This window comes from Melopsittacus undulatus, chromosome 1 (assembly GCF_012275295.1).
Source record: "Melopsittacus undulatus isolate bMelUnd1 chromosome 1, bMelUnd1.mat.Z, whole genome shotgun sequence".
NCBI classification, from domain to species: domain Eukaryota; kingdom Metazoa; phylum Chordata; class Aves; order Psittaciformes; family Psittaculidae; genus Melopsittacus; species Melopsittacus undulatus.
Genome location: NC_047527.1, coordinates 108,006,527 through 108,028,686, shown reverse-complemented (window position 1 = coordinate 108,028,686; position 22,160 = coordinate 108,006,527). Strand labels below are relative to the sequence as shown.

The window sequence follows — 22,160 nt, the reverse complement described above, 5'->3', positions numbered from 1 at the left end:
ATTGGAAAAATGTGCCGAAGACTTTGGGAGCAGAAAGTAAGTGGGGAAACTCGTTAAGGGGTCTTCTGGGATTCAAGGTGGAGATACTGAAAAATGTCTTCTCTGTGAAATGATTTACTACTCAGCTGTTTAAAAATGTAGAGTTTTAATTAAAACTAAGAACTTCACAGATGATGCAACAGATTCTTAACTTGTCCATGAAGAGAATGGAAAGAAAGTGTTTTGAACAGGAATACTTTCAAAATGCAGAAAACCTTGTATCTGTTACTTTAGCAGTGCAAATATAGTTTACCTCATCTGTTAATAGCATAATCTGATTAAATATTTTTTCCTGAATAGAAGCCATTTTAAAAAACATAAGCTGTAATATACACACAGAGCACTCTTCCGTATCTGTCACTGAAATTCAGCCATTTTCTACTTTGCTTGCAAATATACAGGAACAAAATGTATCCTTGGGGAAAAAAAGAATTCAGCTATATGTGGGTAAAATTATCGTTGAAACCTTCCAGCTACAGTGTGCTCCCCTTAAAGGCACTTGAGCAGTACTGTTATTTATGATACTATTTGCAGTGAGCGTGGGACTCTGTTAATTTTTCTGCCCAGTGCCATAGTTTACCATTTGTTTCTTCATCCTGGTTCTGAGTAGTTTGCTAAGCTGCTGGTGCGGTTAAACAGCTTCTTTAAAAGACATTGGAAAAGGAAACAGCTCCCGGTATATATTTTTGTGTTCATGTACGTGTTACATGAGATATATTTGTTCAGTTTTGATATCTCTGTACTTGCACCCTCCAAAATGAAATCCTTTGTCTCTTGGCATATTTTGGGAGACCAGACAGGGCGACTGTCTGCATCATGAGTGGGAGAAGTAAATGAGTCACAGTTCTCTTTATGAGGAGCTTTGTTTCATTCAAATCCCTCTTGCCAAGATGCTGACACTGAATTTGAGTCATCAGCAATAAACAAGTTGTACAGAAAATTGAATCTTTAGGGGGCAGAAAATCATGAGAAGGAAAGGCACTCACCGGCAAGCTCTGTGTTAGTCTGTGTTTGAGAGAAGTTATTCATTGCATTATTTCCCATGGCAGATTTTTCTATAAGCGCCTTAAACTAATTCAAAGTCCCAGCCCAAAATTTCATTTTGAAACATGCATGTGTAGTGAAAACCATCAGTCAGGCTTTGAGATGACTGAATGTGAAATTGAGTTTTCACTGCACCAAACGTTATTGTAGTCCCTGGTTTAATCATTCTCTTTTCACCTGTGCTATGTCCAGAAGGAGTGATATCAGTGAGAGGTGCTGGCATCCTCCAGGAGAAAGGAAAGATTTGGGGAAATTTATCTTGGGTTTTGTTTAGGTTTTTTCCACTGTATAATGCAAGTATCTTTTGCTTGAGTAAGTGTACTTCATATATCATGGTAACAGTCATCAGTACAGGCCATGTTTGCGTTCAGGAAGTGATAAGAGATCAGCTAATATATACTTCAGTTGAAAGCAAAACTTCTATACTGTATTGAGTTCAACCATTTTACTTTCATGAAGGTAGCACAGTACCTTATTTGTCTGTGGTACCAACATTTCTAACCACTCAGCTTTTAAAGTGTAAATGCTTTAAAGAAGGATGGCAATGTACAGATATTTTTATGTGGAATTATTTTCCACATAAACAAACACTACAAGTCAGTATTTTGGGGATAACATGGGGATACAGTGTGCCTTCTAATTATTTGCATTTTAAGGTGTGATTCCATGATCAATGTAGAATGTGACATGTAAATGAATGGAGATGACCCATGGAGGGGCCAGGAAATGGGAATGACTTCAATTTACAGGCATTTCTTACTCCTCAAAATGTCTCGTACAATGCGGAGTATTCCCATGGGGCTCTCTGTTACCTAGAGTTCCCTTCTTGCCTGTGGTGAGCGTATGTGCTGTGTTTATGTTGCTCTGACCCGCCTCCCCCGGCTTTGCCCGTCATCTTTGTAAAGAGGAAGAAATCCAACACTGCTGAAGGAAAGAGAAGAATACAGTAAATTTTCAGAGAAAATGAAGGGTATAATGCAAACAGTAGCGGTTGTGGTGAGCATAGTCGAATGAACTGTCACTACAGCACAGCTCTGCTAAATATAGCTACAAAATACTACTTGTCTGTGAGTGCCGATGTAAGAGAGCATTGCCGTCTGCAACTCGGGAAGTTGCAGAAATGGGCACAAATCACAAGCAAAGACATGACAATAGGATTACAGAGTACCAGTGCCCTGGTCCTATACCCTGCTCAAGCAGGCAACCTTCTTCCTTGGAGGGTTGGATGGTCTTTTCGTTTGTGCTGTCCCTTTCATTGCAGAAGTGGTATTTTCCCTCTTGTGCCCAAAGAGACTCTGAAAGACCAGAAATAAGAAATGAACTTGTTTTGTGGAAAGAGGGTCAGTGTACTTCATGCCTCTTGTCCCGCAGTCCTTGACAGTCAAATCACAGAATCACAGAATCCCAAGGGTTGGAAGGGACCTCAGAAGATCATCTAGTCCAACCCCCCCTTGTGTGTCTGTCCCTGCCTGGCCCCAAGTTCTGTTCTGGTGCCAGGGTCTCGGTGGTGCCCCTGCGCGGGGCCATGTCTGTGGGTCCTTCAGGGACCCGTCTGTCATTGCTCCCTGGGGAAGGGGACAGGAGGTTCCCCTGCCACTGCTGCCCCACTGCCGGTGACTCTGACCCAGCCACCTCTGATGTGGGGTCCAGTGGAGCCTTATCACCTCTTGGGAGCTGTTTCCCAGTGTCCCCCATTGCTCCCTCCCGCCCCACAGACACGGCGCGGTGCTGAGCAAACTGGTTTAAATAAAACATAGAACAATTTATTAACAATATCACGGCCCACCGCAGAACCCTCCTCCCCCCATCCCCACTGCTCCCAACCCCATAACTTTTCCCCCCACCCTGCTCCTGCTCCCCTCATCCCCATCCTAAGCTTTTTCTCATCTAATTCCCCTGTGGGGGAGCCCTGCGCTTGCTGGGGGGAGTCGGGAAGTGGCTCCTCCTCCGCTTTATCCCTGCCATGGCAGGTGGGGATGAGCCCAGGCCACCAGGCTTCCCAGCCATGGGGCTGCTGCCAGGACCCTCCTGGCTGACCCCCTCCAACTCTCTGTAGGGCTTGAGGGAGCACACGACTTCCTCCACCTCCATGGCATATTCCAAGGTGTAAAATTCCTGCTCCACAAGGTCCTGGTAGTTGGGGTGAGCAACTGGGCTGGAGAGGACGTGGCAGCCAGAGGGGCTGCTAATGGGACCCTCGTCCCTGACCATCTCCATCTTCTCGTACATGAGAAGGGAGCGCACGGCCTCCTCCACCTCCCTGGCATATTCCCTCATATTCAGCTCCCCGAGGTCCTGGCAGTGGAGCTGAGCAGCTGGGCTTGGGGGGATGTGGTCCCCATCTGTGTCCGCAAGACCCTGGCTGTCTTGGTCATGAGATGGACTGCAGAGACTGCTGCTGCATGCAGAGCTGCTGCTGCTGCCAGACATTATCCCAGCAGGGGAGGGCGTGCCGCAGATGTTGAGTGCTGCAGGCACCCCCTCGATGTTCTCATTGCCCCAGATGGAATTTGGCCATTCTGCGGCAGCTGAGGCCACCGTCATTCCCTCTCTGATGGTGCCATCGTGGTCCTCTGGCATGGTGACTTTGCCCAGACCATCATGGATGGCGCCCACCATGTCCTGAGGAACATCAAAGAGGCGCAGAGCCTCGTGGAGGAGCATCTCCTTGGTGGCTTCCATGTCGCTTTCTGGGTCTCTAAGACCTTGGTTCCTGAGGTCCCCAGAGGGGCTTGCTGGAACGCTGAAGCCTGGGGGGCTGTTGCTGCCAGGGGGTGTCCCCACGGGGGTGGCTGTGCTGCAGATGTTGATGCCTGCAGGAACCTCCTCAAACTGCTTGTTCCTGGGGCTGGGTGCCGGCATCACTGGGGCCGCTGGGGCCTCTGTTCCTCTCCCCCAATGGCTCTGGGGTGTCCCAGGGTCTGCCCACGCCGGGAGGGACCCCCAGCCTCCAGGGCCCAGCAGGGCAGCACCCGGCAGAGCAGCAGCGCCGAAGCCCAGCATGAAGGTGTCCGGTGGAGGCACGCTGGGGCTGGTTCTGGGCGGGGAGGAGACCTGGGGCTCCACGAAGCCATCACATGGAGCCCTCTGCAACCCTGTGAGGGGGAGTGGGAGCTGTGCTGAGCCTTTGGGAACGTCCCTGCAGATGGGGTTGACCGGGCACAGCCCAGCCAGGTGAGGGCAGGGATGCTCAGCCAGGCTTGCAGAGCCCCTGTGCCGAATCTGCCAGGGGACAGGGGGTGGGATCCCGCAGCACCCGGCCTTGGGGATGCTGCAGGTGCGAAGGTGCCAGGGTGCCAGAGCAGACAGGGGTGCCAGACCTGCTGGTGCTTCCTGCGGGTGCGGCGGTGCCCATGCTGTCCAGGCGATCCAGGACACAGGGGAGGGCAGCACCTGGCTGAGGGGCCGGGACAGTCTGGCAAAGGCTGAAAGAGAAACAGGAGCCATGGCTGCGGTCAGCTCCGCTCTTGCCCCCAGCAGCGTCCCTCGCAGGTAGAAGCTCTCGGGGAGCACAAAATCCCGCAGCATCTGCAGCACCGGGGGGGCCTGGTGGCCACGTGCTGGGAGCTGCTGTGGCGGCAGTGCCATGGTCCCTGCTGGCTGTTGCTAAGGACTCTTTTTGACATCAGCCATGGAATGTTGGGGCTCCCTGTGTTCCGCCACACCCCTGCACTGTCCCCAGCTGCTCCTGGGCAGGGAAAGGGTTAAGGGGGGCTGAGGCTCCCCCAGCCCCCACCACCTCCTCTCAGGGGCTGGGGCTGCAGGTGCCTTTGGCTGTAATCTTGCTCTGTTCCCAGGGCTGGGCTCTCCTTGGGGACAGATCTGAAGTTGGTGACAAGAGAACTTCTTGTCCCGAGTTCTCCCTGTGCCAGCTCGCAAAGATGCCCTCCTGGGCTGGCAGCTGTCACTGGACAAGCACGCAGGGGGACTGGCATGGTCCTGGCCATCATGAGCATGAAACGGTTGTCAGATGAACGCAGAGAAGGGGCAGCAGAGTCACTGCCCTGGACTTCAGGAGGGAAAAGGTTCCGCTGCTCAGGGAGGAGACGGCAGAGCCCCCCTGGTATCTGCTGTTGGGGCTCAAGGGTTGGGCAGCACCAGTCAGTCTTTAGGAAGCACCTTGAGGAGCAGCAGCTCCCCTGTCCTGGAGGGCGAGTGAGTGGGGCACAAGAGCAGCTTGGCCCAACAGGGAAGTGCTTGCAGTGCCCCAGAGGGAAATGGAATTGCACCATCTCTGGAGGCAAGGTCAGGCTGTGCATGGAGATGGCAGGGTCACGGCTCGACAAATAAGGATGGGGAAAAAACAAGGTTAAATTTTTCTCACTGTTTGTGAGTTCGGATCTCTCAGGCTTGTGCTTTGCCCTCCCCCGCTGACCCTTGGACACGGTACTCTCCAGGGTACACATCTCTGCCCCTCTGATGGTGGAAACCTTGCAGATCACCAGTGGAAGTGAGGTGGTAAATGACAACATGTTCAGAGGAAAAAAACCTGGAGAGTGCTGATGATGGAGGACGAAATCTTTGGGTGCAGTGAAGTGAATACAGCCTGAGGGGAAAGGAGAGAGGGAGAGGAGGGCCTGGGACCAGCTTTGGGATGAACCTGAGAAGTAGCGGAGCAGGTCAGAGCACTTGGGAGCAGAGCCAGAACTAGGGGATGGGGCGAGAGCCAAGGAAGGAGACAGAGGAGAGGGCTGCAGGGAGCTGCTAAATGGAGGTGCCACCTTTCAGCTGGTTGACATTATGTGATGGTTTCTTGTCCCAGGAGGCCTATCTCAAATGATCCCTGCAGCCATGTGCTCTTTCTGCTCCTGCATGTTCATAGTGTTGGAGTCTTTACATCATCCCTCCATCCATGGCCTGGCCTTTCTTTTTTAGCCCACTGACAGTCTTGTCCCTGAGCATTGCACCAGGGCTCAGAAATGCCACACAAAAGTAAGCAAAGGTGTCACGAGAAGAAAGCTAGACAATGGTGCAACAAGGAGATCTAGATATTGAGGGGGTTTGAAGAGTTTGCTCATGTAGTAAATAAAAAAACCTATCTGCCCTAATGACATTGTGGGTGAGACACTTTTTCCTCCTGTCTTCTGAGGTGGACTTGGAATGCATGCAGCACTGATTCTACTGGCTTTTCAGGAAGGGTTTCAGGAGAAGAAGGGTTAATTAAAAACAGAAAGGGAGCATAACTCCTCTACTGTCATGGCAAGGAAGTATAGTACATGTAATCCTATGGATTCTCTACAAAAGTTAAGCCTAAATTCAGTAGTGTAGTGTGGAAGAACATGAGCTAGGTGGGCCCAACTGAAAAGGGATTTGTTCCTCAGATGATACTTGTAAAATTATTACATTAATTGATTAATTAATTAATACATTCATTGCAGGAATGAAGGACATAGACCAAAGGTCTTCAGACTGTGTTCAGAAAACTGTGAATGGTAATTTGTAAGAGCAGAGTTTAAGCTCATTTAGCTTTTGGTGAGCTGTGTTTAGTATATATTAGGAGCTTACGTAAGGAGCTCAACGCGGTTTTGAAATATAGTAATTTTGCATGTATTGTAATAATATTTTAATGGTTAATCAGTTGTAGTATATATTCTGAAGACAGTCTACCTGAAAAAATACAAATTAATACAAATACCATTAATCCTGCTAAATAAAACATAGTACTTCTCCAGACTGTATGATTACAGTTGACCCCCTTCCACCTCAGAATGGTAATAGTATTACTGCAATGAAAATTTTGGTGATTTTGTATTTCATAGAATCATAGAACAGTTAGGGTTGGAAAGGACCTTATGATCATCAAGTTCAACCCCCCTGCCATGGGCAGGGACACCTCACACTAAACCATATCACCCAAGGCTCTGTCCAACCTGGCCTTGAACACTGGCAGGGATGGAGCATTCACTTCCTTGGGCAAAGCATTTCCAGTGCCTCACCAGTTCCTCCTTACATCCAGTCTAAACTTCCCCTGTTTAAGTTTCAACCTGTTACCCCTTGTCTTATCACTACAGTCCCTAATGAAGAGTTCCTCCCTAGCATCCCTATAGGCCCCCTTCAGATACTGGAAGGCTGCTATGAGGTCCCCACGCAGCCTTCTCTTCTCTAGGCTGAACAGCCCCAACTTTCTCAGCCTGTCTTCATACGGGAGGTGCTTCAGCCCTTTTGCTTTTACATGTTTTTTAGATTTGGTTACCAGGGAAATTATGGGCATGATTATAAAACGATCAGTGATCGATCTAAATGAATTTGCTCTTTGCTCCTGGTAATTGAAATATTTTCATGTTAAATTGTCTTAAAAATCTTTTTATTGATTTTGATTTTGTTGTTGTTGCTTGGTGGAGACAGTGGTCTGGGGGCAGAGTCACCATTGTTTCTTCTCAGAATAATTCCTTTACATACTGAACTTCACTAGAGTGAGTCTGGATACCAGTGTGAATGAAAACTTACTATTGACAAGTGGTGACACTTGATACTTATCTTTCCCACTTACGTGTTGAAGAAATTTGTTGTTCTCTGCGTTTCTTTCCATTATGTACAATGTAGATTTAGAAACTAGTGGAAGGAACTTCTGTTGCAGGAATGGATGCAGGTTGCATGAGCATTATCTAGAATCTGTAGGTGAAGATAGTGATTTGTGTGTGTATGTGCTACCATTTGTGTGGAAGAGTAACAAGTAGTTAAGCATCTGTTAATAGTTTCTTGTTTAAAATGGCATTGCCAGCTGACACACTGCAATGGATCTGTGGTTCTCCATAAGATATCTCTGTTCTCCTTAAAGAGCATTAGTAAAATAAATTGATTTTTACTCAAATTTGGTATTGATGAATATGGGAAATTAATGATTATTTGTTTAGCAAAACTTCAAAAGAAAAAATCGTTCATATTTTGTAGTTTTCAAATAGAAATAAACATTTTTTTTTCTTTAAAACATTTTAATGAGGCAGTAACTTCAGGTACTGTCTGGTTCGTGAGAAGCTGGTGATTGCAATGGAGAGAGAACTTGTTCACTAGTTTGAACACATGCCAGAAGTAGTCAAAATGGGAAGAAATGTACTTGAAGAGTCAGTGGGTTTGAACTTTAAAAGCCTAGGTCCTCTTGCCAAGTCTGCCACTTCTTCTGGGGGTAAATAGGGGACGGTTATCATTTGAAGTGTTTCACTCCCACTTTCCTCATTTAAAAACCACAGATATTTTAGGTGACTTCTTTTGTGGAGCAGCTCGAGATATGGTAGCGAAGAGGATAGGTGTTATTTTAAGCACTGTTTTTAACCAGCGGCGAGAGGTTGGCTTAGGACACTGGCAAAGAAATTCTGCATCCATATTCCTTGTTGGAACTATCCCCAAGAAAAGGTCTCTTATTGAGGAACAGCATTTGAAGATCTTTTCATGTAATTACGGATTACACATGAGCCCACGGGAAGCTCTGTCTACCTTGGTGCTAATGTAGCATCCATTTTCCAGAGGGGCTGGGATTGAAATGAGTGTGTGGCTTTCTTGGCAAATGGTTTCTTAAGGTGAAGGTTGAACATGGGGATGGAAGAGTATGAAAAGGTACATGTTGCTGTATCTAGCAGGAAATTACTGCCAAAGCTCCGCTTAATTTTGTGGTTTCTGCCTCCTCAGCCCTCAACTGTTCACAAATATGCAAGTCCAGTAATGCAGCTCAACTTTTAACTAGATGATGTGTCTTACAATAACAGATGTACTTATTGAAAGGGCAGGGAATATGTTACTTCAAAATTCTTATGTTTGTAAAACTTATCACTCTTCTTAGCATCTGAAGTAGCTTATATTGAATTTAATACATACATATATGTGTGTGCACATGTGTTCACACATTTGGAAAGAAGAATCTGGATATTTGAGTTATATCTGAACAAGTATTTTAATGATTAAAGGTAGAGCTAGAGCTCTAAAGCCAGGACTGTGTCACAGCTGTGGTGCCAAACCTCTCCTGAACTCTAATAACAACTAAAAGTATATATTTGTTCCACATATCTAATTATCCGTTGCTTCCTTTTAGGAAACTTTTAATCCTTACATTAAAGAAAGTTACATGAGGACACAGTGAAGGGTCATATGAATTGAATATAAGAAATTCAAGCATTTATCTTGAAAGATTTAATTGGAAAGTTGGGCAAAGAGTCCTTATGATACTGTTTTCTAGTGGAGCTGTGGTAGATTTGGTTTGGTTTTGTACCTCTCAGTACTGCTTAGAAATCAGCTAAAACATTTATATTGCAGAAATGATACAGCAATAATTTCAAGTTGTGCCTTACATGCTTGATTAGAAAAATCCCATTAATGATAGAAAATGCTAATCAGTGATGTGTTTTGCCAGCCACTGCAGGCCCACGCACTCTGTATAATCCATTGTTTATTAACCTAATGAAGGTCATTGTAGCTTTTGAAAGCTGTGTGACAGCATATCAAAATGGTTTTAAAACTCTGTGCCCTGGACTCCGGTGCTGGAATAATCAAGGCTGGGTATTTACTCGTCAGAATGCCTCTGGTGTAAATGAGTTTTTTCTGGGTGGAATGATCATACTGTGCTTTTCATTTGTTCATTATAATTGTCAAGACAGATAAACAGTGCAGTGGTGGCTAAGCTGATGGTGCTGCCATTAAGCAGCTAGACATTGTCTTTACCCACATCTTACTGATTTTCCTTTTCTTGGCAGGTGACATCACACAGAAGGGATATGAAAAGAAGAGATCAAAATTAATTGGGGCCTACCTGCCACAGCCTCCTGGTACGTATATCTGTGCTTGCAATATATGAAGATGTCAAGCAATACCGATAGTTGCCACAGTAAAAATCTACATCTTTGAAGAAATGTATGTGGCAAAACCAAAGCTATTGTTATGCAGAAAAACCTTATTCCATCAGTTTTATGTGTATTTTTATATATATGTCTGCTTTGATGTGTGTGTACATTTTTTACATACGTTGCTGTGGTTTGGCAGTCATGTCTGCAAAAATCAGCCTAGGTTTGCTAGAGAGGCATTGTTTGTTAGAAGTAATGCAAAAATACAGAGGAAAATCTGATCTCCTAACTCATAAAGATCTCAGCCGTGTAAAGTTTTCTGAACAGAGGTATACACAAGAATGGAAAGAGAACCTTGGAGCTTTGTACCTTTGTCTATTTCTGGGTCTTCTGTCCAAGTCTCCCTTTTGAAGGCGTTAGAGAGACAAGCAACATCCCTAGAGCTTGTCCTGTAATGCTTGGGCAGCCAATCCTTTATACATACATGGTCTCAACACTGAAGGATGGGTTGCATGTACTTGCCCAAAAGGTGTAGAAATATCTTCAAACTAAATTTAATAATGGATTGCTTCATTGAAATTATTTCATGTATATAAGTAAGAACTTTTCATAGTTCTTCTTTCACTCTCCTAAGGCACTGGATCATGAAGTTCTGATCTGTAGATACTGATCTAGTACGCTATTTTATGTTGGCCTCAGAGGACCATGCCCTGTGCATTTGCGGCATCTCACTCACCTTATAAAGGCTCAGCTTGGACTTGGCTGTCCTGTTTTTGTTGCAGGCCTGGGAACTAGTTTCCTTGTTCTTTTATATAATCCCGCCTTTATGGTGGACTTGACTGTTTGCTATTTAAATTGCTCATGTGTGGAGACAATGACTTGTTCTGTTGTCTTCAGGTGTGTATATATATAATATCTAACTCCACAGTAGAATTGTATTTTTTGTGCCTTTGGATTTCTCTTGGTCTGCTCTGCTGGTGGGAATTTCCAAAACACTTTCTGAAGTAATACAACCTGATTTGAGGGTGTCTGTGACATTTCCTAACCATTGGGAGCCATTAGAGAATAAAACAAATAAAATCAACAGAATTACAATACCAGAGGTGCAGTTATTAAATTTCTGGATATTTATTGGTCTGACCAGACTATCAGACATATTATAGTCTTCACAGTATGTTCTCATGAGACCTACTTAGGTTTACTGAATTATGGAGAAACTGTTGCCTCACAGTAATACTCAACACAGTGGTGCAGTTCCTACAGTGTTTGTTTATACAATCAGGTACACCTTTTTTTCTTCACACAAGAAAATACAGCTTTTTCTCCAGAACCATCATAGTCTTCTGGTCAAACTGTATCCATGGCTGAAGCTGCTGGACATTCATCATATGTGTAATGATGAAAGAGAGAAGGTGGAGAACCCTCTGAGGTAATCTTTCAAGGTCTCTGTTGTGACATGTAGAAGGTGTCCCTGCCTGTGGCATGGGGGAGTGGAACCATATAATCTTTAAGGTCCCTTCCAACCCAAACCATTCTGTGATTCTGTATTAGTTTTCCAGTGTAAGACACAGCAGAGGAATCTCTGTAAGCCAGTCCTGTAGAGGGGTTCATTCAGTAATTTGAAGAGGTCATGACTGAGGATGTAACTGATTTAGGGTTGTTTTAAAGATAGCATCAAATAGAGTGAACAGTTTCTGCTTTACCCTCTTCCTAGCAAATCCTGCACTAGGAATGTGGGATATGGATGAGTGAAGGAAGATTATAATAGGATGAAAAGTATTGAAATATTGTCCACTGTTTTCTTATACACACAGCAAGCTCAATCATTTAGCTGATGGCTAAATGAATTATTCTATTATAGTGGAAGACACTGCTTCTACTGTATTAAAGTACTTTCCTCCAGAAACTGATAATCTTTGTGCTTGGGTCTTTGCTGTCTTTGTATTTTTGTTTGTTTTGTTGTGTTACCTTTTGGACAAGACTTGAAACACTTCAGTGTGATGTTCTCCTTCTAAGACTTGACTCATCTGAATGGCTCAAGGTCCCTGCTCACTAGGAAGGGGGAGATGAATCCTTTTCAAGAAAAAATAGGATAACAAAACTGATGCTGCCTTTTGTAGGCCTCTGTTAGTATCTGAACAACCACATACATGACCAGTTAAGGTTTTGGTGGTTTTGGGTTTTTTGGGGGGTTTTGTTGTTTTTTTTTTTTTAAATAATTGTTTTGATGAGGAACTGCAAGAGTTTAGAAGCTTTGGTGGTCTTGGATCTTACTAATAAAAGGGGATAGATGTTTTAGGGATCTAACAGTATGGAGATTGACATGGCTGTTTTGCTGGGATTTGAGTCATTGGGGATTTGCATTCTGTGACGGCATTCAACAAACTAAAGGAAATCCAAAGGTAGTTCCCCTCTGTTGGGACATCCAGTCCTCTCGCTGCACCTTTGCTAACATTACTAACGCCCATGTTGGCAGAGTGGAACATTGCCCCGCGTTGGCTCTGTGAGTGTCCTGTGGTGTCTGTGCGTGCGTGTGCGTGTGTGCTCTACTGCATGGGGGCAGCAGCTCCATTCGTTGCTGTAACAAATGTAAAAAAACTAAACATGAATTAATTAGTTTTTTTCAACTTGTTACAGCAGCGAATGGAGCTGCCGCGGTACGGTGTAGACTGCAACACAGTGAAGGAGCTGCCAGAAGAATGCTCCGCACTGCCAACATTGGTGTCTGTGACATCCGGGAAGCGGCCGCTAGAGAGAGAGCAGCCAGCACAGCAGGAAACCGGCCTCTCTTTTATTTTCGTTTTGGTGAGCACAATGAATATATCTTTTCCAGTCCATATCCCTCTGTAACTGCGCCTCATCTGGAAGCCTCTAGTAGACACCTACATCAATAGGGTACACCAGGAGCAGCCAGTTGCAAGGCAGGACTACCAAAGGACAACATCTGGAAGGCCATTATCGACTTTTGTCTGCCTAAGAATGAACTGATGGGAAAGGCAAAGGAATAGTGCTTCTTAGTAACACTTGAACATGTTAATGTCTCTCTAGCTTCCATACCATAGATTCTTCGGAGGAGTTTGCATACAATAAGCTAGTGAAAGACAGGAAGGCATGTGTTTCTAATTCTGTTTTTGGCACTGCCTTTTTACAGAGCACTGGACAGGTCCAAGTCCACCAGAATCCAGAGGAAGCTGTAAAAATCTAACCACCCCTAATTCTGTTCTATTTTCAAGTAGTGAGCTCTGTCTGAACTCCTCTCACATCCAAACCATTCAGATTGACTTTTAGGAACAGGCATCAGACTGGTAGAGCAGACTAGAGGAAGAACAATCTGCAGGGCTACGTGTTTGCAGTGCGGACCAGCAAGGCATGACCCCAGCCATGCCTGCATAGCCATGCCCTTCAGCAGATACCTGTCCTGCCTTCTGGGGTTGACCTGTGGCTGGTGGCAGGCAGACTGCTCCTACTCTTTGGGTTTGTAGCAAGGCCACAGAGGATTCACAGCCCTCAAGACAGCAGATTTTCTCTTGCTAACCATATGGGCACATGGAGGACATGACATCTTGCTTGTGTGCTAGTCCACACTCCAGAAGGCAGTCTAGACACGGTGTATGAGGTAGTTAGAGGAAGATAAGATATTTGCAGTTCTGACTGGACAAGACAACCTTATAAAAAGATTATCCCTTTGAGAAGCCCTTCTCTGTGCATTTTCAAACCAGTCTGCTGTAGCTGTAATAGTTTGGAGGAGGAGATCCATACTGGATCTTAGTGTTGTCTGTATTTCTCCACTTACATGGAGCTGCTTTAAGTCAGGTTCCCTCGGACTGGCATGATTAACTTCCTTCACCCAAGATTTTTGCAAAATAGGAATAATTAAGTTGCAATTCCAGGTTTCACAGAATTAATGATATAAAATCACCTAAGTGCTAAATGGAGGAAGTAGAAGGGTTGGTTGTATACATTATAAACACACATACATATATGGTCTTTTTGTTGTGCTCATTGAAATGCTGTCATTTTAGAAAGGGAGAGCAGTTTCTTTTCAGGAATGGGATTACTGATAAGTGGAGCTGGGCAGCCAAGTGGTTGATACTCTACCAGGTGATGTGGGAGTTCACTTTTAGGCTCCCAGTTTTTGATAGGACAGTCCCAGAGAGTGTTTTGTCACAGATGCTGTACAGCAAACATGTAGCAAGTCTGACACACTGAGGACGTGCTGGATCTGCTGCACATCTGCAGGTTGACTCTGCAGTGCATGCACAGTAGGTCTGACACATCCAGATGCTGCACAGACTGCACATATGCAAAGGACATTTGTACTGTTCCAGACGGGCTGTCGAACATCCAGCAATCCGGAACGGATATGCTGTGTTTGGCAGTGTTAATGGGAGAAAGGACAGGGGGAGCCCGCTTTTTTGTTCCCATTAAATCCCCACCTGCTTTAACTTAGTGAGATGAAAGTACATCTTTGTTTCATCTAAATGCTTTCTCAGGAGATCAGTTTGTAGCTGGAGATGTTCTGTGCAGAGTAGTTTTTACTTTTCTTAGTGTACCCGTACATCAGACATCTAAAAATAGTAGTGAATCTGGACCTCTATATCTGCATGTATATCCCAGTCTCTCTTGTGCTCTGACCTTTCTCTTGCTGCCTCTGTAGAGGAGCCATGAGAGTCAGGAACTGAAAGAGTAACTGCTGAAACAGGCTTTGATTTCAGAATAACTTTCTGAAGATTATCTTGATTAGATCAGTCAGTTCTGGGTAAGATAACATGTGGACAGCTGCTTGCATGCTATTAAAAGAAACCCTTCCTAGAAGAAAAGTAACTAAATTATCTACATCCCCCATAAGCTGTGTTTTTTCCCAATTTGCTTCCAGTCTTGTGCCAGGAAATTTGATTATTCATTCACAGAACAGGGACGATGTTGTTGTCAATTAAGCTTTGCTCCTAACAGCTTAGACATGGGTGGTTCAATCTCTCTTAATCAAGTGTTGTGTCTACACTAGATTACTTTCTGTAATTTCCCATCATTGGTACCACCAGTGCAGCTCTATTTGTAGCATAACCATGTAGACCAGTCACCAGTGCTTTATTTATTATCGCTAATAAACTTGTGAGATGTGGTATTTTAGAGCCACCCGCTGCTCCTTTCACAGGCCTAGAGACAGATCACTGCATCTCCTGCTGCTGGAGCCCCAACAGCAGCAGCACAGGGAGATTTCAAACTATGCGGTGCAGAGAAGATAATACATTGGCACAGAAGATCCCTTTACCTTACCAAGAAACAATTGTCTGTAGAATTACAGGAACTGATTTCCACATCCACTGTTATTAACATGACATATATATATGTAATTTGCATACTTCCCTATGTTTATGCATGCATACATTTGCTTTCAGCTGTTCCTGCTGCTACTCCTTTGGGCACTCTAAGTAAACTTGGTGATTACAATTTCATTTTCTCTTCCACAGATATTATTTGGATTGCAAAGATTGTCAGGAAGTTGTTAAATGAAGCACGATTCTGGAATTTAAAAAAAAAAAAAACCCTCATGTATTCACTTTATTAATGATGAGTATTCCTATCACATCTGTCTTCCTAATTCTTGAAGATCTTATCAAGGGATAATGATGATGGGGCATTTCAAAGCATATATGTGTGTTGAGAACATTAATCTCATTGAAAGGCATATGCATTGCACAACTCAAAGACACATTTCTGAAACCTGTGTGACAGATGTTTCAAAGATGAGAAACTCTGGCACACAGATGAACACATAGAAAGTGTTGTTTTTTTTAAAAAGGATTTTGGTTTGAACTGGTGGATGCTTTGCAGAGCCTGGTCTGTTTAAAAAAGAAGGTTCTGAAAGGATCTGTGATCTACCCCCGAGGCCAAAAATTAAAGCATGATAGTTATTGCTTCCCTTTTGCTGCGCTGAGAGCCCAGTTACCAGCTTATGCATTCTTTGTTTTCTAATGGCACCTCTGTTTCCTATCTAGCAGTGAGACCTCATAATATTAAACTTTGTCCAAACAGAGAGCAAAAAACACCTTCCTTCAAAAACTTTATGCCCCAAAGTAAAGCCAAAAAAGTGTGTGTAAGGGAAGAAACGAGTACATGATGAAATCAGTAATGTGGTTAACAGTTTCAGCACTCATTATGGTGGCTTTTTTGGGAAGGATACTTTTAGTACACATCAGAGTCAGGGTGTTTTTCAAAGAATTTGAAAAATTTCTGTGAAATATCTGTTGAAGTTTGTGGAGACCATCTGTGAAATATAAGAGCATAGAAGGAAACATGAAGATGTTGGTCTAATATTCTGACACAGAAAAGATGGCTCAGTCAGAGGATAAAAGGAAATATACCACTGAGGGCCCTGATACAAAGCTTATCTGGGCTGAAGCAGGAGGTGGAGCCAGTGAAGGCACATGAAGAGTTGGGTGCTGCTGTCAAAATGAGAAACTGCTGGAATTCACAACACTGGCCCAGTTTGTCTGCAGTGTAAATTGAGCAGAACATTGATGAACGTGTTTGCTGTGTGGATAGGTAGCCTTTTTCTACATATACTCCAAAAAGCATCTTCAGATGGTACACTGAAGCTGTGGGACTGTCTAGAGAAAAATGGAAATCAAACGAACATCAATATCCACCATCACTGAGATAATGGAGAGAAAAAAGAAGCCCAACAGTAGCCATGCAAAGCTTGAACTGAAAGGTAAAGCTTTCAAGGAAATATTGGAGGGCAAGATCAAGATTGCAATAAAGAACAATTTGAAGCATGTGCATTGTTTGAAATTAGAACCAAGTGCAGGAGAAAGTGTGAAAGCTCACCTATGAAGGAAAGATTGTTAATTAAACATATCTAATAAGAAATGCCATTTTCTCCAGACTTACCTAACAGAAAGTAGCTCCACTTTCCTGGATAGCTTTGGTGTGGAGTATCACATTTTAAATCTCCTTTGGCTTATCCAGTGAATTCATTACTTAGATGTATGCTTGATAGGAAGAGTGAAGTGCCACACTAAGTAACAAGTTCCATGGGGATAGTGTGACATTTAACCTGTTTACAAAATGCTTCATCACCTGGCTTTGCTTTTAAAGCTGAGCCACCAGCCACTGTATAGAAGCTCAGGAAATTATTTGAACAGAAGATAAACAATGTTTCTTCAAACATTGTTTGCCTTCCTTCCCACTAGTGCTGGAGTTGCTGGGTTTATCCTACAGCTCTCTCTCCTGGGGGCACACACTGTGAGTTATTTTAGAACAATATATGCAGCCTGTGTCTAAGAATGCCTTCTATTTCTTGTCAACTAGAAATTTCAGCTTTAAAATATTTTTAGATTAAAAAAATTTCACGCAGACATAGGAACAAGAGATATATCAAAGCAACTTGTCAGCTGTCATTATGAAACAATTGCCCTCTGTTGGAGAGGGCAATGCAGCTATTGCCACATTATCAGCACATAGCACTTCAATTTAGTTACAAAAAGAAGTAATAAAGAAAGGAGAAGGAGGATGAACAAAAAGATGGAAGGCAAAAAAAAAAAGAAGATAGAAGAAGGTGGAGCCTGTTTCCAGCTGACAATTTTGCACCTTCTGTGCTTTTAAGATGCAAACACAACTACAAGCTGGGCAGAGAATAGGTTGAGAGCTGCCCTGAGAAGGACTTGGTAGTGCTGGTTGACAAGAAGTTCAGCATGCCCTGAAGATGTATGCATGCAGCCCAGAAAGCCAACAATATGCTGGGCTGCCTCAAAAAGAGTGGGGCCAGCAGGTCAAGAGAGGTGATTCTCCCTATCTACTCTGCTCTGCTAAGACCCCACCTGAGTATTGCACTCACCTCTGGGGCCCCCAGCATAAGAAGGACGTGGACCTGCTGGAGTGAGTCCAGAGGAGGCCACAAAGGTGATCATGAGCACCTCTGCTATGGAGCAGGCTGAGAGAGTTGGACTTCTTCAGCCTGGAGAAGAGAAGGCTCTGGGGAGACCTTAAAGCAGCTTCCAGTACCTAAAGTGGCCAACAAGAAATCTGGAGAGGAGCTTCTTATAAGGGCATGTAGTGACAGGACAAGGGCAATGGCTTTAAACTAACAGAGTGGAGATTTAGATTAGATGCAAAGAAGAAACTGCACGATGAGGGTAGCAAGGCACTGGCACAGGTTGCCCAGAGAAGTTCTAGCTGCCCCATCCCTGAAGTCTTCAAGACCAGGTTGCACAGATCTTTGAGCAACCTGGTCCAGTGGAAGGTGTCCCTGCCAATGGCAGGGGTTGAAACTGGATGAACTTTAAGGTCCCTTCCAACCCAAACCATTCTCTGATTCTAAAAATGAAACTATGCAACTTGCAGTAGCATTCGGCCTGGAGAAGAGAAGGCTGCATGGAGACCTCATAGCAGCCTTCCAGTGTCTGAAGGGGGCCTATAAGGATGCTGGGGAGGCACTATTCATTAGGGACTGTAGTGATAGGACAAGGGGTAACGGGTTTAAACTTAAACAGAGAAAGTTTAGATTGGATATGTGGAGGAAATTCCTTACTGTGAGGGTAGTGAGGCACTGGGATGGTTTGCCCAAGGAAGTTGTGAATGCTCCATCCCTGGTAGTATTCAAGGCCAGGTTGGACAGAGCCTTGGGTGACATGGTTTAGTGTGAGGTGTCCCTGCCCATGGCAGGGGGGTTAGAACTTGACAATCTTAAGGTCCTTCCCAACTGTAACTGTTCTATCATTCTGTGATTCTAGAAATCTACTGAAGTTCTTGCATGTTTTAGCTAAATACAATTGAGGCAGGATCTAGCTTGAAGATTAGGATTTGTAGATTGATACATCTGCATTAAGTGGCCTGCCTATTAAACTGGTATTCAAGTTGCAATTCTTACATGAAGAGACACCATTAATTCAGTTGATGAAACCCATAAAGCTTTTCAGCTTATTCCAAAGCAGATACCTGTGCTGACCACCTGTGTAGCTCTGAAGGCTTTACAGGGTTCGTATGTCTAATACTGTTCAGTATTTCCTAAGGTATCGGATACATCTGTAGAGAGTGAGCACATATAAAACAGGACTTAAAGGGATGTATGCCATTCTGGTCAAGCCAGGTATCATTATCCACAGTATCTGAGCGTTCAGCAAGCTCACTGCCCTGGACTTCAAGAGGGCAGACTTTGGCCTCTTCAGGAACCTGCTTAGCAAGGTTCCATGGGATAAAGCCTTAGAGGGCAGGGGGGTCCAAGACTCTCGGTTAATATTCAAGGATCACCTGCTACAAGCTCAGGAGTGTTGCATCCCGACTACAAGGAAGTGCAGCAGAAGGGCCAGTAGACCTCCTTGGATGGATAAGGAGATGCAGAGGAAACTTTGAAGGAAAAAAAGGCTTATAAAAGGTGGAAGCAAGGACAGGTGGCCTGGGATGAATACAGGGATGTTGTCCGGGAAGTTAGGGATCGGGTTAGGAAAGCTAAGGCCCAACTGGAGCTAAACTTGGCAAGGGATGTTGAAGGTAACAGGAAGGGATTTTATAGATATGTAGCGGCTAAAAAACAGGCTAGGGACAATGTAGGCCCCCTCCGGAAGCTTTTGGGAGAACTGGCTACACAGGATTTGGAGAAGGCTGAGGTTCTGAATGGCTTCTTTGCCTCGGTCTTCACGGGCAAAGGCTCTGACCGCACCACCCGAGTCCTGGATGGCGGACACAGGGACTGTGAAAATCTAGACCTTGGGCCCACTGTACGAGAGGATCTGGTTCAAGAACATCTTAAGAACCTGAATGTACACAAGTCCGTGGGACCTGATGAAATCCATCCGCGGGTCCTGAAGCAGCTGGCGATTGAAGTTGCAAAGCCACTGGCCATCGTATTTGAGAAATCACAGCAGTCAGGTGCACTTCCTGATGACTGGAAAAAGGGAAATATAACCCCCATTTTCAAGAAGGGAAAAACAGATGACCCGGGGAATTACAGACTAGTCAGTCTCACCTCTGTGCCTGGCAAAACTGGGAGCAGATTCTCCTGGAAGGCATGGTAAGGTACATGAAAAACAACAAGGTGCTTGGAGACAGCCAGCATGGCTTTACTAGGGGAAAATCCTGCCTGACCAATTTGGTGGCCTTCCATGGTGGGGCTACAGAAATTATGGACAGGGGTGGAGCATTTGGCATCATCTACCGGGACTTGTGCAAAGCATTTGACACTGTCACACATGACATCCTTGTCTCTAAATTGGAGAGACATCAATTTGATAGGTGGACCACTCGGTGGATAAAGAACTGGCTGGATGGCTGCACTCAAAGAGTTGTGGTCAAGGGTTCAATGTCTGTCTGGAGATCAGTAACGAGTGGTGTCCCTCAGGGATCAGTGCTGGGACCGGTCTTGTTCAACATCTTTGTCCGTGACATGGACAGTGGGATTGAGTGCACCCTCAGCAAGTTTGCCGATGACACCAAGCTGTGTGGTTCAGTTGATACGCTGGAGGGAAGGAATGCCATCCAGAGGGACCTTGACACACTTGTGAGGGGGGCTGATGCCAATCTCATGAAGTTTAACCATGCCAAGTGCAAGGTCCTACACCTGGGTTGGAGCAGTCCCAGGCACAGCTACAGGTTGGGCAAAAAGGAAATTCAGTGCAGCCCTCCGGAGAAGAACTTAGGGGTGTTGGTCAATGAGAAAATGAACATGAGCCAGCAGTGTGCGCTTACAGCCCAGAAAGCCAACTGTATCCTGGGCTGCATCAAGAGGAGCATGACAAGCATGTCTAAGAAGGTGATCCTGCCCCTCTACTCTGCTCTTGTGAGACCTCACTTGGAGTATTGTGTGCAGTTCTGGTGTCTTCAGTGTAAAAAGGACATGGAACTGTTGGAACAAGTCCAGAGGAGGACCACAAGGATGATCAGGGGACTGGAGCACCTCCCATATGAAGACAGGCTGAGAAAGTTGGGACTGTTCAGCCTGGAGAAGAGAAGGCTGCATGGAGACCTCATAGCAACCTTCATCTGAAGGAGGCCTATAGGGATGCTGGGGAGAGACTATTCATTAGGGACTGTAGTGATAGGACAAGGGGTAATGGGTTGAAACTTAAACAGCAGAGGTTTAGACTGGATCTAAGGAAGAAATTCTTTACTGTTAGGGTGGTGAGGTACTGGAATGGGTTGCCCAGGGAGGTTGTGAATGTTCTATCCCTGGCAGTGTTCAGAGCCAGGTTGGATGAAGCCTTGGGTGATATGGTTTAGTGTGAGGTGTCCCTGCCTATGGCAGGGGGGTTGGAACTAGATGATCTTAAGGTCCTTTCCAATCCTAACTATTCTATGATTCTATGATCTGAAAAGACAGTGGACATCTCTGTTTAAACTTGTGAGTGCTGGCGTAAATCTCTTTTTTGTAATGGGAGCTTAGCTTTTAAGCACCTTCTTATACACACCTAAATATAGGTGTCTTAATCTGCAAGCTGAAGCCCACATTAGCAGCATTAGGTAAATGAACTAATGCTTGTGTTAAGTATGTGGCTGTTCTCTCCAGTGCACCTGGTAATGCATATGTGTAACATGATGAGCATAAAGCACTGACTTCTCAGCCTTTTATGTAAAATAACTGTGGTCCAGGCATATATATATATATATATATATATATATATATAACTAAAATTCTTCATAACCTGTGGTAAGTCAATCATTAGTGCTAATTACACTTACCTTTCGAGTTTGTGCTTTAGAGGCAAGGTTGGGGTGGACTGGTATTACTACGATTGATGCCAGTTTGACAGTGACTGTGATTGTGTCTGAGCACAGGGCACTGGCATGACACTGTTCTTTCTCTTATGAAAGCCATTAATTGTTCTGCTGCCTCCTTAAATTTAGGAATTGATCCAAGTATGAATTCTTGAAGCCCATTATGCCACCACTTCCACTGATTCCCAAATGCAAAGCTGCACTTGAACAAGCATTAGCACTTAACTCAGGGACCCTGTGTGCTGGCTGTGAAAGCTATCAATTTTGGGGTTTAGTTATGTTCAGAAGTATAAGTGAAAAAAAAAGATGCTTGTTACTGCACTATGTGGCTAGAGCCTTCATGGAGGTGAACAGTTCTGCTCTTAACACTGCTTTGCTATTTATGGCAACACTTCACTGATTTCGTGGTGTTCATTGTTCTGTGTGGCTTTTACTCCTACCCATCACTCAGGAATGGCAGTATGTAGGTTCTTGCTATTGTATACTTTGTCTCACACCATTATTGGTGCTGTGTGAAGGAGCAGGTGCATGGGAAGCAAAGGTGTGAGTCCAGGCAGTGCCAGATAATTCCTGCTCCAGAGCCTTCTGTAAGGAACC

At 44.6% G+C, this 22,160-nt stretch overlaps 1 protein-coding gene across 1 annotated transcript in view; it reads left to right on the top strand.

Moving 5' to 3' along the window:
- The window catches only part of DIP2C (disco interacting protein 2 homolog C), a 230,050-nt gene that overhangs the window by 72,074 nt on the left and 135,816 nt on the right, over nucleotides 1–22,160 (top strand). The window contains exon 2 of the mRNA XM_034061370.1: nucleotides 9,765–9,836. The gene's annotated coding sequence lies outside the window, so the exon portion shown is untranslated. The remainder of the gene's footprint in view (nucleotides 1–9,764; nucleotides 9,837–22,160) is intronic.